The sequence below is a fragment of the Syzygium oleosum genome, unplaced genomic scaffold (assembly GCF_021117445.2).
Source record: "Syzygium oleosum isolate NSW1041296 unplaced genomic scaffold, Sole_v2.1 Sole_v2.06, whole genome shotgun sequence".
Lineage (NCBI taxonomy): Eukaryota > Viridiplantae > Streptophyta > Magnoliopsida > Myrtales > Myrtaceae > Syzygium > Syzygium oleosum.
In genome coordinates, this window is record NW_026607490.1 from 6,820,378 (window position 1) to 6,838,926 (window position 18,549).

Here is an 18,549-nt window from a genome sequence, read left to right on the forward strand (position 1 = left end):
GACCCAACTTGTCACAAGACAATATATGATGACCAAAATTGAATAGTGACAATAGTATAGGAATCGTTTAGTACTATTTCCCTGGTATATCTTCAATACATTATTGTTCTCTTTTCTCAAAGAGCATTTTTCATTTTTTATCCTATATAAAACATTTGTTGTCTAATTGATGGTAAAATTGCAAGTCACGCGACTAGTTTTCTATTTCAATTCCAAAGAATAGCTAAAGGAAGAAAATGTTACTTTGTTAAATTTGAATTATAGTGATGTGATAAACTGTAAGTGATTATTTAAATAAGTCTCATTAAACATCATTAACAAAACAAACCGTCCCCACAAAAAAAGTCAGAACCCCAAGTCTAAATCTTGTCTTCCCATCTCAGAGATAAATTTTTGCTGGGCGATTTTGACTACGGTGTGTGTAAGCTTGATGGGTCTCCGGAAATGTTGGCCTGACCGGTACGGGTACATGTCCCTGATGGCTCATGACACGGACTCCTCCATGGAATCAAGATGCTAGTTATACATTCTAGCAATTTGAGCTTCGAGCTTGCTTCGTGTCTAGGAATTAAAATCAATGAACTACTTGCTCGTGTATCAAGCACATTTCTCAGGTATTCCAACATGAATTATGTCTTAATACTTTCCTCGTATGTAAATCAGGCCTCGCACATGAAATATGAAACGCAAGGATTCAAACTCTTTAAGCATCATAAAAGAGTTGACCAAAAAAAAGCATCATAAAAGGCAATAGTTTTTCTAATAGCTAAAGTTATCAAGATACGAGTCTAAATCGAACATCATGCATTTTTCTTATCTCTCAGTATACTCACATGAACATGTCCAGAACTGCAAGTTTAGTTTCAAAAAGATATTTGACGCGTGGTATAAATTCATGCTTTTTGTGTGTAAATCATGGCTAATGAGTCTGTGCATCCTTGTAGAAGTATAACCTACATCTGCGTTGTAGGTGGGGACGGCCTGTCTTAACAGTGGGTACATTAATATAATGACGTCAATTGATAAGGATTTAATCAGTTCTGTTTTATTATTTTGAGTAATAAAAAAATGAATAAAATTGTGACGAATTTTGTCAAAACATAATATGAGTTCTCATGTGTCAAGGATAGTAAAAATAATTTTTTTTCGTGGGGTCAAAGGTCAAAGAACAAGAAAAACAAACTAAAATATTTTAGCTAACCAAAAAAGGAAAAAAGACAAAATTACACCATGGCCAACGGGGTTAGAATACTCACATCATGGACCTCCAAGGTTAAATTCTACCGCGGTGACGATACTGTCGGGAAGGTCAGTAGATATGATCCGATTAAGGTCTGAGTAATTGATGGTCCTATCTTCTTTTATTTTACCAGAAAAATGAGAACCACCTAATTCATATTCCACAACCTCACTTCTATAGCATAGAGTAACATTCGAAGTGTAGATTTTCCTAGGTTCATCGCATAAACACGAAAAACTACACGTTGGAGGTCCATGGAGTGAGTTTTTCATTTTTATATGATAAAGTTACTCCATCTCCATTGGAGGTTTGTGGGGCGAGCTTTTCATATTAAAAAACTCACTCCCCGTTAATAAACAAAAAAACAAAAAAATCGAATCGAATAAAAAATCAATTAAAAAAATAAATCATCATAGTGAGGTGCTCAAAAGTGCATCAAGCAATATCAAGGTCCGATGTGAGTATTCACTATTCACGGGTAATGTCTATAGATCATTTTTCTTACGTCGTGTGCATTTATATTCTCATTTCATCTCATGTTCAAAAAATTCAGGTATCATTTTAATCTTAGGTTCTTTTCAAAAGGGGCAGCTGTTGATATATAAATTTCAATTGACAATTCAAGTGTAGCAACATAATAACAAAAAATAAAAATGAATAATAAATAGATAAATAACAAGCAAATCAATAAACAAAGAAAAAAAACAGAAAATAACTGAAAAAAAAAATAGAGAGACCAATTCGGATTCTTTGGTAAAAGGGGGGCCTAGACCCTTTAAACCAACCCATCTCACGTGGCCCAGATCAGCTAACGGCCCATGAACCTTAAAATCTCAGTCCATGCTTAAACAAGGTTAAGTTGGGCTCATATGAAAAAATTCGCCCATTAAAACATCTAAGAGAATGAGTGAGCTTTTCATATTAAAAAAACTCATTCTTTAATAGATCATTGATCGACCGAATTCGGTCGATCGATGATCTATTAAAGAATGAGTTTTTTTCGGTCGATAATTCGGTCGATCGATGATCTATTAAAGAATGAGTTTTTTTAATATGAAAAGCTCACTCCATGTGGTTTTTCATGGTTTTTCACAGCCCCACCCTGTTCTCATTTTCAGCCAAGCAAGAAAAAGACTGGCGAGGCAAAGTTTGGAAGGTTAATGGCGAACTCAAACAATCCAGCCGATCACGGTAGTAGGAGGTAAGCTTCGGTGACCTCAAACATATCTTAACCACTGTAGCCGAGCCTCCGTTGGTAAGTTGGAGGATTGCGAGTAAAATAACGCCGATATCTTGATATCCTTTCCCGTTCCTATCTTTGATCATGTCTGCTGTGTATATTCCATTACGTGAATGCGGTTTAATGTCTGAAAAACCTGCACTTTACGTGAATCAGGTGAACTTGGTGATGCATTCTGAGCTCGTAATGTTCAACACTTAAGAGCCCAATAGGGTCTTTCACTTGTCTGTAAAAATGGCCTGTTTTTTTGCATTAGATTGTGAGAGTCGGATTGGGACACCACTTTTTGCACCCAGATTTTTTCCTATATTTTCTCTTTTTGTTGATTGAGCCAGGTTTTTGTTCTTGATGTTCATAAATCGTAATGACTCGACTCTCAAAGAGCAGAAATTGGCTCTGCTCAGAACAGAGCATGTACTTAGGGGCATATCTGGTGGATGCAAAATGGCTTGTTTCTTGCATTTCCTGCATTGGGGTAGTTATGTTGTACCACCCAGATTTTGTCTTCTATCATTTTGCTAATTAATCCAGATTTTTGTTCTCAATATTCATGATGACTCAACTCTCAGAACAGAGCATGCTTGCTCGTGCTCATAAGAGAGTATTATTCAGTGGGTATTAATCCGTCAAAAAGTAAGAATGTTTCTTGTTGTCACTGAGCCTTTTTTTTATGCGAATTGGTAAATTTTCATGATATTAATTTGGTAATCGAATACGGTTGCTCTCAACTATGATTCACATTAAAACGGCAGATTTTGTCCGGGGAAAGTGAATTAACATAATGACTGTCATCTTTTTTTGAAAATCACGAAATTGGAAAGAATGTAAAACTTCTCCTAAAGTTACTAGGCTAGAAAATTCCATCACAGTAGTGAAGAGACGCGACCGAATATACTCTTTGTTTCTTTCTTTTGTCAAGAGAGAATCGTATTAAGAACAGCGTATTAATTGAAAGTCTCACTAGCTTTTCCTCCTAACAAAAGCTAAGACCTGCAATTAGCATTTCTCCGTTAAGCATGGGGCTTACCAAGTAGTTTTGTGCATCTGGGTGGTTTTGTTTTGTGTATAGGTGTTGTTAGAGTGATTGTTAGGGAGATATCCCCTAGTTCTCTTAAGTTAATTTTTTTCGAAAAGAAAGTTTTCATTAGCTTAATTGGCTGTGGATGAATAGATGCGTTACATTCCTGCAGCGCATGCAGAGGTTAAACTTCTGCAGTGCATGGACTCATTTAACTATGATTTGCACTAGAAGCTTGGCATCATACCGCGCATTAAATTTCCTTTTGAACCTAAATTGGGGGCTCTTAATAGCTTTTGGATAGACCGTCGTCTTATATGATGCAGAAAGAGCTCAAAACTTGAGCTTTCGCAAAAAACTGTTGCCTAACAAGTAGTTTGCTGATTTTAATTCCAAGACGTGGAGCGGAGTTTGCTGATCAAATTGCTGCAATTATCCCACATCTTGATTCCCTGGAGGAGCACCTGATTGAAGCCTTACAGTACCTGGATGTTCCAGCCAACACTACCCATGGAAAAATTATGCGAATCTACACAGTGCTCAAATTCGTCAGGATGAGTGGCCAAGATATGGACCCAAGGTTCCGACTTATGTTCACTATCATTTTTGTAGCTCTCAAATGTGTCAAGTGTGGGCTGCTGATGTACGTTCTGTTTGGTGACATGCCTCGGCTGATTTTCATCCTTTGCGTCCTGATGGCATTCGCATCCATCATGAATTAGATAATGGAGATAGTTTCCGGGTCTCTGCATGCTGTGGCTTGCTCTTTTTGAAGTTGTCCATTGTTGTTTGCTTGGACATAAACCTTGTGTTGTACTATTATTACTTTGAACAACTTTTACATCACAATGCTTTGATTTTATCACTATCGTTGTGCTTTTGAGACTGGTTTACCAAAATTACTTGGTAATTTCATGTTCATACAATAGTTGGTAATGTAACTAGGTACTCATGCCTATTGTATGGTTGTGGGCCGAAAACGACGGCCATTTGTGCGTGTTATGTTATTTTCTACATTACACGATAATAACACGTGAACTAAGAGAGTTGCTTTTTTCCCCTGCCATGAAAAGAGTACACGCATGCATGTGGAAAAAAAAATTAAATTTATGGAAGTCAAGTATTAAAATAAATATTAATATAGGACCAAAAATCAAATGATTGTAAGATTTATATTCAACGTTAAAAAGATATTTAGAGGATTATACATTAACTATTTTTCAACGACAATTTTCTCCATTTTGTTCACAATGGTATATTTAAGAAAAAGGCAATCATTTCATAGAGCTTTTCTATACAAGTTTGAGGTTGAAATCCTCATTGGATTTGTTTTCTATACAGTACTGATTAACCGGCACTCACTCTAGGACAATTTGATTAAATCCCTTTTTCTAGGATGGTCCATAAACATATTATCTCTAGTATGGGCCTAATTATTCTCAGTGATCCCATGCAGCAGGGATTTTGGGCCTGGACCAGCCCGCCCCATCGAGGATCGGATCTGTTTCAGGTCATAGAGTAAACGCGAGCATTGAGGACTGCAACATCCGTTTGATCTGAAGTTCCCCGCCGCTTTATTATGAACCTGTTGGCTTTATGGGTCAAACTAGGGCCTTGCAATATCCATTTGACAGATTTCACGCTGCTTTTACATGATGAGAATATGGAGAAGCCCATCTCCATGGGCACATACTACTGTGACGATGCTTATCACAGCATTTTGCAGTCCATTTCTCTCAATGAACATGTCAGTTTCAAGACTTCATTTCTGCTGGTTTTTTTTTTTGATAGAGTTGGAGCGAGATTATTTTTAGGGGGACAAAGGAATCCTCTAACCCTTCCATCTATGCCCACAAATTTGCAATCTTAACCTTCAAATACACCATTTCCAACATAATGAATTCAGAGCACCATACACACAACTGAAAGGCCTTTACCATTGAAGCGCTGCAGAGTCCATTTAACTTCTGACACATTGATGTCTGGTAATTGCACACTCAAATAATTAATGTTTGTAATAGGTGTCCTAAGGACATAACAGACCGCATGCACATATTATTTTGTTAGTGGCTTACAACTATAAACTGTCAAATTATTCCACTAAAATGAGCAATGACACCGTACCTTCAAAAGAAGGTTGGCATTGAATCTGTGCACTAGATACTGTCAATATATCAAAGAGGTCTGGCTTGAAGGTAATCAATTGATAAGCAGATCTTGACGAATTGAGTGCGTGAAAGGAAAGCCGGAGGCTTTATAAGAATATCAGAATCTTAATATGATATCTACAAGTAAGAAGGTGAAATTTGTACACAACAAATCAGCAAAAATGGTGCCAAGTGCCAAACATGACCTTAGAACTTGGAACTTTCTATTGTTATTTGGTAATCAAATGCAACGAAGCAAAAGTAAGTCATGAAAAGTATGGTTATGTAAGACTTATACAAGCGAATGTAATCGCGCTTTCACTCGTTAAGTGCTGCAAAACTCCATGCAACACCATCAACGTAACTAGACAAACCAGGAAAGCACTATCAAGACTGAATGACAGCACCCATAGAAGGCTATCCATAGGTTTTTTACTATGGTTTAACCATTCGGCATTTTACACGATAGAACTGATAGATCTGCTGGCTATAGCTGTGTATTACCTTAGGCTTAGGATGTGATGAATTTGAATCACCCCATCAAGTATCAGCAGTATTGGATTCTTTCAATGACTGCAGATTTATGCACGTCAAGTTGTAATCATCATCGACAGGGCTGATCACAACCTTGGTTAACAAATTTCTGCTTCCAATCCACCACCAAAAGCTTCACGACTCGGCAATCGATTGAAGGAGACTTAAAATTTCTCAATCGGACACTATATCGAGTGAAACAAGCCAATACCTACTAACACAACATAGCATCTAAACTAAACATCACTCGTCAGGATAAAAATAAGCAACTACTTAGCGTTTCACTAGATGGATGAAGCTGAGGACTAATCGACATGGATTTCAGTGGCGACCGCAAACTTTTTCACTGGAGTTGTGGGTGAGAGAGTCAGAGGAGGAGAAGAAATGTGGAAGAAATTGATTCACCTGGGAAGGAGAAGCTGGAATAGCGAAGTCGTTTCTGACACGTGAGAGCAAAGTGATCGAGCGAGCAAAGGTCTCTGCTGAGGGTGAACACCATTTATTCTATTTTGCATTGGCACTTACACCGCTCTGTGACGGCAGAGATGTTGCATCTGAAACCAAGAAATTAGTACCAAAAAGTAAAGTCAAAAGACATATTACCATCAAGTTTTGCACTGATATTTTTAGCCGGCATACTTTACTAGCATCTTGCATCAAACTTGATAAATAAACCATTTATCATCTGAACTTAAACCTCTTTAAGCTATTATTATCCAGACTTAATTAGAAGGCGCACTATGTTTTATCAACCAAATTTTCAATGATAGTCTCTCGTTGTTTTATATTTAGCCCAAAAGTAACATTGCCATGGGCCTTTAAAATTGTGATTGTGAAGCTATGCATTAGCATCTTTTAGGTATCTGAGCAGATAACTAGCAATCTGTCATCTAATAAAACCAGTTATGCACTGATTGCGTGAAAGCTACTTGTTGCATCTGAGCTACTCGCATAAACAAAATTGAAGTGAAGCGTGGAAAAAAAATGGATAGAAGGTAAGATACAAAAGAGCATTTAGAATTTACTTACTTGCCGGCCTCCTCAAAGTACAAATGAATGTCAACTTCACATCCCTCACAGAATGCAAGAAATGCCTGGATTTCCATGAGATGGACAAAGGTTAAATATTATCATGTTCACTGGAAAACACAAGGAAAAACTTTGACATAAAAGATGGTCCTGAATGTGACTCCAATAGCATTTCAGCAGCTAGGTGGACTAATTTTAAGGAAATGGAGATAAGTTTGAAAGTGAAGTCATATGTTCAAGAACTTTTAGCTGAATTTATGACCCAAATGTCTTGATAGTTAATATAATAAAAAACGAATCAGATGGAACACCTTCACCTCTTTGACAGCAAAAGTCACGTCTACTGGGTTGCCGTTATGAGCATACTGCACAAGCTCTTCTGCAGGATCTATCCACAGCTGAGTGTGCAGCAAAGAGTCGTTCTCTGCAACCAGAATCTGACCCATGATATTCTTCTCCATATTCGATTGAAAAGAATAGAGTAAATCTCTACCTTTGGTAGGATCAATGTAGCTTCAAAACTCAACAGCTTTCCCACCAAATTCACTTGCAGCATCAGAAGGGTCGGAGTTGCGTTTTGTTGCAATGATAGTAATTTCCTGAAGGGATGACTGAAAATTTGCAAGCAATCTATTCAGATCACGAGGCCTCACTCCAAAATTGCTTGGGTATCTTCTCCGATCCAGAGATAATTGTTGTATGTCGGGGTCAACATTGCAAGTAATCTAGTATGTTTTCTTAATACCTGCATGCATATGACAACACTCACAGTTGGCACGGTGGGATAAACATGTATTTCTGCATGGTGCAGCTTCTTATCAAATTAATGCAGGTTTGACAGGTGCCAGCCTCCGATTTATATTGCAGTTAGGTAACATACTGAATAGTATGTAGTTAGCATGACTGAGTCAAAGACTTAAAATGGTAAATGGCTAACAAAAAAAATAGTAAAAGTGGTAGACATTGGTATCTAATTTTTAACATAAACTTCCCTGTCTCTTTATTCTGAATTCGTTAGCTTTATTGGTCATATTGGGGCACTGCAAAATTCGTTTGACGGAGTTCATGCTGCTTTTACATGATGAGAAATTAGAAAAGCTCGTCTCCATGGACACATATGACCTGACGTATAAATGCACAGCATCTTGCAGTCATTTTCTCTCAATGAACATGTCAGTTTCAAGACTTCATTTCTGCTGTTTTCCCATAGAATTGGAGCGCGATTATTTTTAAGGGGAAAAAGGAATCCGCTAACTTTTCCATCTGTGACACGAGCTTGCAATCTTAACCATCAAATACACCATTTTGAACATAATGAATTCAGAGCGCCACGCACGCAACTGAAAGGTGTTTACCATTGAAGCACTGCAGAGCCCATTGAACTTTTGATGCATTGATGTCTGGTAATTGCACGCTCAAATAATCAATGTTTGTAATAGGTGTTCTAAGGACAGAACAGACTGCCTGCACAGAGTACTTTATAAGTGTTTGTAAGTTGCTTACAGCTATAAACTGACAAATATACTACAAAGATGAGAAGCGACAATATACCTTTAGAAGAACGCTGCACTGAACCTGCTCGCCAGATACTGTAAACACATCAAAGAGGTCTGGCTTGAAGGTGATCAACTGATAGGCAGATCTTGACGAATTGAGTGCGTGAAAGGAAAGCTGGAGGTCAAATACAAGTATGAGAATCTTGATCTGATATATATACGAGTAAGAAGGTGATATTTGTACACAGATCGATACTATTTCTATTCTAATTTCAAATCAGCACAAACAGTGCCAAGTGCCAAACATGAACTTAGAACTTGGAACTTATATTGTTGTTTGGTAGTTAAATGCGACGAGGCAAAAGGAAGTCATGCAAAGGTATGGTCACATAAGAGATATGCTAGGGAGTGCAATCGTGCTTTCACTTATTGAGTGTTGCAAGACTCCATGTAATACCGTCAAAGTAACTAGAAAAACCAGCAAAGCGTTATCAAGACAGAATAGCAGCACCTGTAGAAGGTTATCCATAGGGTTTTTCTCCCATGGTATCACCATTCGACATTTTCCGTGAACTGCCTTAGTCTCACGATATAATGACTATGAATCACCCCATCAACAGTATTAGCCTCTTTTTGTCACTTCAGATTTTTATGCACGTCAAGTTCTAATCACCGTCGACAGGGCCAATCACAACCTAGTTCAACAAACTTCTGCCTCAAATCCACCGCATAAAGCTCCGCGCGCTCGGCAATCGGTGGAAGGACTCTCGAATTTGTCAATCGGACACTGAATCGAGCGAAACGAGCCAAATACCTAACAACGGCATAGCATCATCTAAACCAAGCATCGCTCGTCAGGGCGCACGAAGAAGCAACTACTTAGCTAATTCACTCGATGGATGAAGCCGAGGAACGATCGGCATGGATTTCAGCGGCGACACAGCGAACTTTTCGACCGGAGCTGCGGGGGAGAGAGACGGAGACGGAGAAGAAGAAGAAGAAGAAGAAATCGAATCACCTGGGAAGGAGAAACTTGAATAGCGAGGTCGTTGCCGATGCGGGAGAGGCAAGCGATGGAGCGAGCCAAGGTCTTCAAGGCGTTGCCGCTCAGGGTGAACTCCATCTCCGAGCTCTTCGCTTCTCTCTCTCTCTCTGCAGTGATGACGGTAAAGAATTTCATGAGGCGGCCGGTGAAAAATTGGCGGGATTGGAAGAAGGAGAGATTTGGTCTTTGGATCGGGGAATTAATGATATAACACGTTAATTATCAATTTTTGCGCCTCATATACGATTATATTACCGATGTTTACCCAGGTGAGTATGTTGGTTTTTTATATTTATTATTATCAGATAACGTGAAATACTAACGAAATTTGATTATCAAAGATACTATACCAATAATATATGTAATCAAATTAGTTATATCTTTTATGATATAGTTGATTCGTAATAACAACATCCTTAGATTTTATCATAATATAAATGCGAACTTCTCTGTGTTCTTTGAAAAAACAACAATAATATGTATCTTATAGTTTTTGTCATTTTTTGAGACAGTACTTGTTCTTTTTTTGGCAGTTGGCCAAAGAAAATCAATGTGGAACCATTTAAACTAGGAAAAATTCTAATTAAGAGCTTGAAGTGCCATCATTTTCTCAAAAAAAGGCATGAAGTGGACATTATTTCAAATAAGGACATGAAGTGCTCTCATTTTCTTAAATAACGGCTTGAAGTAGCTATAACAGGGCCTAAACTTAAAAAAAAAAAAAAGGGGCGCCTAAACTCGCCAGCTAGTTAAGGGCATTTTCCTCCAAAGAAAATTTTACTTAAATTAGATTAAAAATTAAAAAAGATCAAAAAAAATTTATAAAAAAAATACAGGCAAGAGGGCTAACTAGCTAGCCTGTGGCCACCGCCCCATCGCCGGTGGGGCGGTGGCGATGGCAGGCAAGGGTTGTCGATTACCCCGCTTGCCATTGTCGTCGCCCCACCGGCAATGGGGCAGAGGGCTTGTATGTGTGCGTGTGTGTTTTTTATTATCCTTTTTTTATTTTGTTTTTTATGGAAAGAAAATACATAAAAAGGAAAAAAGAAAGAAAAAATATAAAAATAATAAAAGATGAAAATGCCCTTACCAGCCGATGAGGTCAAGCATTTCTTTGAAATTGATATAGCCACTTCAGATCCCTCTTTAAAACAAGGTTCACTTCAAATTCTTATTTCAGAAAATGAGGGCATTTCGTACTTTTATTTGAGACAAAATTCACTTCAAGTTTTTATTTAAAAAAATGAGGGCACTTTCGACCTTTGTTTGGAATTTTCCCTTTGAACTCATAGTTTAAGATTTAGTAACCAATAACTTGCTTCGTTTGATGATGATAATAATATTAATTAAGTAAAAATTTTAAAAGATATAACTTTTTAAGTAAAATAGTAATATACGAAAGAATAGAGCTTCCCAATTTAAGCAAGCATGATATAAAGTTTATCTACTACATTCAGTGACAATATTATATTTAATTCGCTTGATTTAATAATACAATTTAATTAATTACATAAACATTTACATGATGAATAATAATTATGTGTAACTTGTTGATAGTTATTTTGTTTTATTTCCTATTTCTCCATCCATTTGAGATAAATACGAAATGAAATTAACATAATAAAAAATAATGACTTATATTATATGGCAAGACACAGGGCATGGTATTGCCAAACATCTAACCTTTAAAATAATATAGGTACATGGCAAGACACATTGCATAATTTAGTCTCATTGCCACATTCGACCAATGATAATTAGTTTATCGATTATCATCTTTAACCATCTATATTTTATTGATTTAAAAATTCTAAAACATAGATATGGAGAAGTATCTCAAATATGTTCTTAAACATACAGTTTGTGTCAAACGTAATTTCTTACTATATTCTTAAATGACATAATTTTTTATTTAAATGATATACCTTTTATTTAATTAAATCAAATATATTTAACTGATAATGAAATGAATCGCATAATTTGTTTCGTTAAGTAAAACTTATTAAACAACGAATTACATTCTTGAATGAAGTGTCATCATTTTCTCAAATAAATACCTGAAGTGGACCCTGTCTCGAATAAGAGCCTGAAATACTCTCATTTTTTCAAATAAGGACATTCTTGAATGATAAAATTTTTATTTAAATGATATAGTCTTTAGTTCAGCATAACATAATGAAATAAATGATGTAGTCTATTTAACTCAGCAAAAATTTGAGAAAATGAGTATACATCTTGATTTATTTGAAACATACATATTCAGGTTATGCTGATTTTTATTTTCTTCGTTGGAAATCCACTTACTTAAATATAGTTTATATCTATCAAAATAAGTACATTTATAAGAAAATAAAAATGGAAATAATTTTTATCTAAACTCCACTCAATTTGAATTTTATTATAAAAAAATAGATAAGAGAGAAGCTCATAAGCTTTAATTTATTCAAATGGAATTTAAATAATGGAGAGGAAGAGATGTTTGAATTTTTTATATAAGCTCATACGAGATGTGTTCAACAACTTATGTTTTGAATCACATAATTCAAATAGAATTTAAATAATGAATAGAAAGAGATGACCTTGAGTTTTAACTTAGCCATTATGATTAAAGGGAAATATCATTTAAAGAATATAACACGTATTAAAGAAAACCATATACTTTAGAAAATAAAAATCAAAATTGTGATGAAGGTGATAGTACTTAAACTCTAATTTCTTAATTTTTCTATTATACGAGTATCAAATGAATTCCCATTATACATCTTTTTTAGCAAAATTATAATTTTAAGCTTTCGGCCTCATTTCTTCTGTCCGGTTTGATAGATATTTTTACTGGGTTATTTCCAATGCCCGGTGGATAACAAGCCCAAAAAGAAATAACGTAAAAAATTAGTGACGTTAATAAGAAATAGGAGAAAAAGCGCATGTCAGAATAAACGAATGTCAAAAGAAGATCAAACACTTAAGAAGAAGGTGAGCGCGCACATGATCCCAAACCCCATTCGATCGTCCGGCAAGGTCCAGTGGTGGTAACTGGTAAGGGATGGCCTAAGTGAACACGAACACTGTCATGAAGAAGAATCCCATCGATTGTATTGCGAACCCTCCGATCTTGTCGATGGATGCCACCGTGAACTAGTACCCTTATACAGTTACTACCATATGAAGCTAGAGCGATCAAGCGAATGCTTAACTACGCAAAGATATAAATCACACGATTACATTCAACTAAACACCAACTGCCACATCTCTCGTACCTGTTCTTCAGCGATTAGGCGGTGAAGGCAGAGCTTGAGCTCAACCCCATGCTTCCCGCCACTGACGGAGTTCATGAAAAGCAACCACCGGAGCCTCGCGTAGCACCAAATTCCTTTAGCTGAGCGGCACTGAAGAAGAAAATATGCACGAGAGCAAAAGCGGCACTAAAGGGCTTTAACTCGAGGACGATGGACTTGAAGCTCGGGACGATGGACTTCAAGCTTGCGGACGACGGAACTTGGGAGAGAAGAGATGACGACGGACAACAGACTGAAGCTCAGGGTGAGAGACGAGGATCGGGCAAGGAGCAGCGAGGACCGAGCGCGAAACGGTTGAGGATAGGGCGAAGAGGAAGAAGAAAACGTGAAAAATTGAAGTAAGATCCCTAATTCTAATTCAAGTTGGGGATTTTCTTATTTTTTACTAAATTGCAAATTTCGCACAAAACTGCCCCTATTTTAGTCTCTAGAAAATGTTTACTGGCAAACATTTAGCCAGCTGGCGAGCTCAGGCCCTTATTTGAGATTGACTAGCCACTTCAGGTCCTTATTTAAGATAAAATTCACTTCGAATTATTTTTTTGAGAAAATAAATTCACTTCATATCCTTATTTGAAAGTTTTTCTGTTCTCTAAGCCAAAATTGAAGAAAGAGTTTATCTTAACAAAAGAAAGCAACAAAGTTAATGTGCAGTCTCTTCGAGCATGGGATAGTGGCTAGTGAATGTGAGGTCTCTTCGCGCATGGGATAGTGGCTTCTTCGCATTTTTTCAAAGTTTGAGATTTTTAGAAAAACCCTTGACAATTTATGTGTAAATATTTTCGCAAGCAATAAAAATATTTTTTGTTTATTTCTTTTTGTAAGTGATATAAGTGATCATTTTTAAGAAAATATTTTTCAAATCATTAATTTTTCGTAAAATAAATGGAGCTTAAGTATAATTCTTTTTTTCTCATATAAGTAAGCAGTTGTGAAAACTTATGGAGAGAGATTACTTTGGCCATGAGTTTTACCTGAACTAATTTACCAAATTAATATCATGAAACTTTTCCAACATAAATAACAAAGGAGGATGAAGATCCTCTACTTCAAAGGTGCTTCCATTGGCATTTTAACCAATTCTCAGCCGTAGATGCATGTAAATAAAGCATTTATTGACGGTTGAGATATGTTGAGATACCATTATATGGGATAAAAATTCCCCGTCCAAAAGAAAAAAAAAGGATTAATGACTATTAGCAATAAATCTTTATTTTTTATGGGTCTACAATGATTGAATATGCCTCTAAGTACATGTTATCTGCTCTGAGTAGGGGTGTCAGAACCGAACCGAAATACGAACCGAACCGAATCGAAAATTTCGTGTATTTCTGTTCGGTTTCGGTTTCGGTTCGGATCATCAAAATAAACCAATTTTTCTTTTCGGTTCGGTTTATTTCGGCTCGGTTCGGATCGGTTTGGATCGAACCAAACTAAAATAAACACTTCGATTTAGGGCTATTTTACCCTCTCTCTCCCCTTCTCTCTCTCTCTCTCTCTCCTCTCTCTCTCTCTGCTTAACGAACTTGAAACCAAAAACTGATCCGAACGAAATCGATTTTTCGGTTCGGTTCAAATTTAGTTCGGTTCAAGGGGCATCCTTAATGGTTCGGTTCGATTCGGTTTTCTTGAAAAATCGAACCGAACCGAACCATTTACACCCCTAGCTCTGAGGGCCTCCGTCATTAGAAATTACGTGTATAGAAATCTGGATAGATTAACAAAAAGAACAAAAGAAAAATAGAGAAGGTAATCTTGGGTTCGAATGGGTGCTCCGAGTACGACCCTCGACGTTCAAGTCATGGCGCAAATAAAGCAGACTTTAAAATACGATTAGCCTTTTTCGTTTTTGTGGTCCCACATCAGATATAGATCGCTGGGCATTTTGTAAATATATGGGAGAAGCTGGGCATTTTGTAAATATATGAGACAGCCTCATTTTAAAAGCGACTCTTTCGGAAAGTGTCGCTTTCGAGAGCTGGGCATTTTGTAAAAATATGAGAACAGCTGAAAATGGGCAATCTGCAAACACTTGAAGAAACCACATTTTCAGGAAGCAAAGGAGAGCTTAGGCAGAGTGGGAAGGTTAATGGAGAACAACAATCCAGCTGATCACGGTGGTGGTAGGAGGTAAGCCTCAGCGGCCTTAAATATATAAAAAAGCACCGTAGCCCAGCTACGTCTGCAAGTTTAAGGATTGATGAGGAAACTCATGTCAATATCTTGATATTCTTTCCTGTTTCTATCTCTGATCATGTCACACTGAATATACCATTACGTGAATGCTGTTTTATGGCGAAAAAACCTGCGTTTTAGTCCCAGGATGTACTTGTTCACTTAAGAGCCCAGGGGAATCTTTCACTTGCCTGTAGAAAAATGACCTGTTTCTCGGTTAGATTGTGAGAGTCGGGTCAGAACACCATTTTAGATTGTAGGACAGATTGAGCTGATCGAGCTTCAGATTCTGCAACTCGACGGGGACTTTCCCGGAGAACCGATTCCCCGAGAGATTGAGCTGATCGATGCGTCGAGCAACCGCAATGCAGTCAGCTTCGACAGCCCTGGTGGCAACTCCCCCGTCAGGGAGTTATTGTAGAGCTCAATCTGGATGACGCTCTTCAACTCAGTGAGCGAACTCGGTATGGGGCCCTCCAAGTAGTTGATGGCGAGGTCCAAATCGGTGAGTCTCTTGAGCCTCCCGAGCGACTCCGGAATCTCCCCGGTCAAGCTACACTCGGTCAGCCAGAGCACCTCGAGATTCGTCAAGTTACCGAGCTCCGGCGCGATCAGACCGTGAACGGGTTGTACGAGAGGTTCAGCATCTTCAGCGAGCTAATGTTGCCGAGAAAGCCCGGTATCGTGCCATCGAGGAGGTTGGTCACGAGGGACAGCACCTTGAGCCTCTGGAACCGGCCGAAGCTCGCCGAGATGTTGCCGGAGAAGTTGTTGCCCAACAAATCAAGGTAGACCAGGTTGGGCAGGTCGACGAGGGAGGCAGGGAGACCGCCGACAAGGAGGTTCTGGGCGAGGTCGAGGTGGACGAGGGAGCGGCAGGCGGAGACGCCGGAGGGGAGGGAGGTGATGGAGTTGTTGTAGAGGGAGAGGAAGGTGAGGTTGGCGAGGCAGCAGAGGAGGAGGGGGAAAGGACCAGCGAGGTTGGCGCTGGGAAGGTCGACGGAGGTGACCGAGCCGGAGGCGGGGTCGCAGCCGACCCCCGGCCAGCCGCAGGGGGAGTCGCCACTGTCGTCCCAGGCGGCGAGGGAGGAGTCGGGGTCGGAGAGGGAGAGCTTGGCGCCGTGGAGGTAGAGGCCTTCCTGGTTGAGGGAGAGAGCGGGTGGAGCTGCAGAGAGGAGGAGGAGGAAGAAGAGGAGGAGAAGCATGGTTTCTCTTCAAGCTCTCTCTCTCTCTCTATCTTTGCTGTGAGTGATGGATGGTTGGGGCGGGAATATATGGGAGCGACGAGTGAGAATGTTGGGGCTAGTAACCGAGACTTGGGTACATTCCCTGACTGAAACTCTGGTTCATGCTCGGTACAAGACTGATCACCGAGCTTGTATCTGAGTCTCGGGTAGCTTGAGACTCGGTTTCGACTTGAGTCTTCTACCGAATGCCCGAGACTTGGTTTCTAGGTTCTACCCAAGACTGAGCTTCTGATGGGCTTTAACTGGTTGTTTATACACTCTGTTTTTGAGAAGAAAAATTCTGTCACATTGATGAAGAGACACGACTGTAAATACACTCTGTTTCTTTCTTTTGTCAACAGAAACTCATATTAAGGACAACAAAATAATAAAAAATCTTATTAGCTTTTCCTCTCAAGAAAAGATAAGACCTGCAATTAGCTTTACTCTATTTCTGCCCAGTAAGCATGTGGGCTTACCTGGTAGTTTTGTGTGTCTGGGTGGTCTTGTTTTGTGAATAAGTGTCGTAAGAAAAGGTTAGTAAAGGTTTGTAGGCGTTAAGGGCGTATCTCCTAGTTTTCTGATGTTACATTTTGTCCAAAAGAAGAGTTTTTTTTCATTAGCTTAATTGGCCGTGCTTCAATAGATGGGTTACACTCCTGCAGTGCATACACAGGTTAGACTCCTGCAATGCATAGATTCGTTAGCTATGATTTGCACCAGAAGCTTGGTGTCGTACCGCGCAGTAATTTCTTTTTAACTTAAATTGGTAGTTCTGAAAACTTCTGGATAGATTGTCGTCTCATGATGCAGAAAGAGCTCAACACTCGAGCTTCTCCAAAGGAGTGTACACTAACAAGTATTTTGCTGGTTTTATTTCCTAGACGTGGAGCAGAGCATGCGGATGGAATTGCTGCGATTCATTTCCTGGAGAAGATCCTGCTAAAGATCCTGGTTGGTGCCATCGGAATCATGGGCATTCCAGCCATAACTAACCTTGAAACCATCGTGTATATCTACATAGTGCTCATAATTGTCGGGTGGTTACTAATTGTCAAGATGAGAAGGCACGATATGGATCCAAGGTTCCGCTTTATGCTCGCTTGCATCGTTGTTGTTCTTGGATGCGTCAGGTGCAGTCTACTGATATACATTCCGCTTCATGTCATGCCTCGGCCGATTTTCGTTCTCCGCTTCCTTTAGTTGATGAACCCATAAGCATCCACCGTGAATTACAGAATTGTGACGGCTTTCAATTTTCCTAATATTGTGGTTTGCTCTATGGGAAGTTGGTATTGATGTGCATTGTGCTAATGTTGGCCGGAACACGAACCTTGTGTTGTACTATTATTACCTTCGGGACATGAACCTTATGTTGTACACCTAAAAAGCATAATATGTGATGTGATGAAGAAAATGGTACTACTTAGTTAAGATCCCTGTGCAATGAAGTTGGAGACATGGGATTTTTTTTTCTTTGTCTAGTGAGAAATAGGAGAATTGATTCATAAAATTTGAGAAAGAATCGCATTATCCTCATTCACTAATCTTCCGCTTCACGAATTGCAATTTAGACGAAGTTTGTAACCTGATGCTCATATGCAACCTCAACAATATTCTAGGCACTATATTGACATGAACATCGAGTCACAAATGAAAACCACTAGGCCTGGCATAAAGGAAGCATGCAATATGTGAGAGAGGCAAGTAACCGGCCACATATTCTTCAACGAACGATTTACCCATTTGAGAACAAAGCAAAATCAAATTAGGAAAGCGAGATGCATGAACTTTTGTATGTTGAGGCATATTTAGAAGAAATTGAAAAATGTGGCACAGTAATTTTGCTTCAATTAAGCATTGGGCCTGATCCATTGAGATGAAGAGTCAAATGCGGACCCTCAAAAGCCCAAAGAAAATCACAAGAAATTCCGTTTGCTTGCACCTTGTTTTGTTTGATCACGAGAAACTCACGGATGAGAGTGTTGGAACACCAAGTTGTACCACCGATATTTGTTCTCTATTCTTTTTTTTTTTATATTGATTAATATATCTGGATTTTTATTCTTGATGTTCCTAGTGACTCAAACTCTTGAAATAGAC

The 18,549-nt window shown here is 38.5% G+C and overlaps 1 protein-coding gene, 1 long non-coding RNA gene and 1 pseudogene across 2 annotated transcripts in view; 1 reads left to right on the forward strand and 2 right to left on the reverse strand.

The window, feature by feature from the left end:
• Nucleotides 1-4,017, forward strand: part of LOC130138330 (uncharacterized) — a 73,379-nt gene extending 69,362 nt beyond the window's left edge. Inside the window, exon 2 of the long non-coding RNA XR_008816733.1 lies at nt 3,896-4,017. This is a non-coding gene — a long non-coding RNA (uncharacterized LOC130138330). The remainder of the gene's footprint in view (nt 1-3,895) is intronic.
• Nucleotides 1-18,549, reverse strand: part of LOC115694557 (uncharacterized) — a 186,890-nt gene that overhangs the window by 48,744 nt on the left and 119,597 nt on the right. The gene's annotated exons all lie outside the window — the stretch shown is intronic.
• Nucleotides 5,938-9,947, reverse strand: LOC115667359 (uncharacterized; annotated as a pseudogene).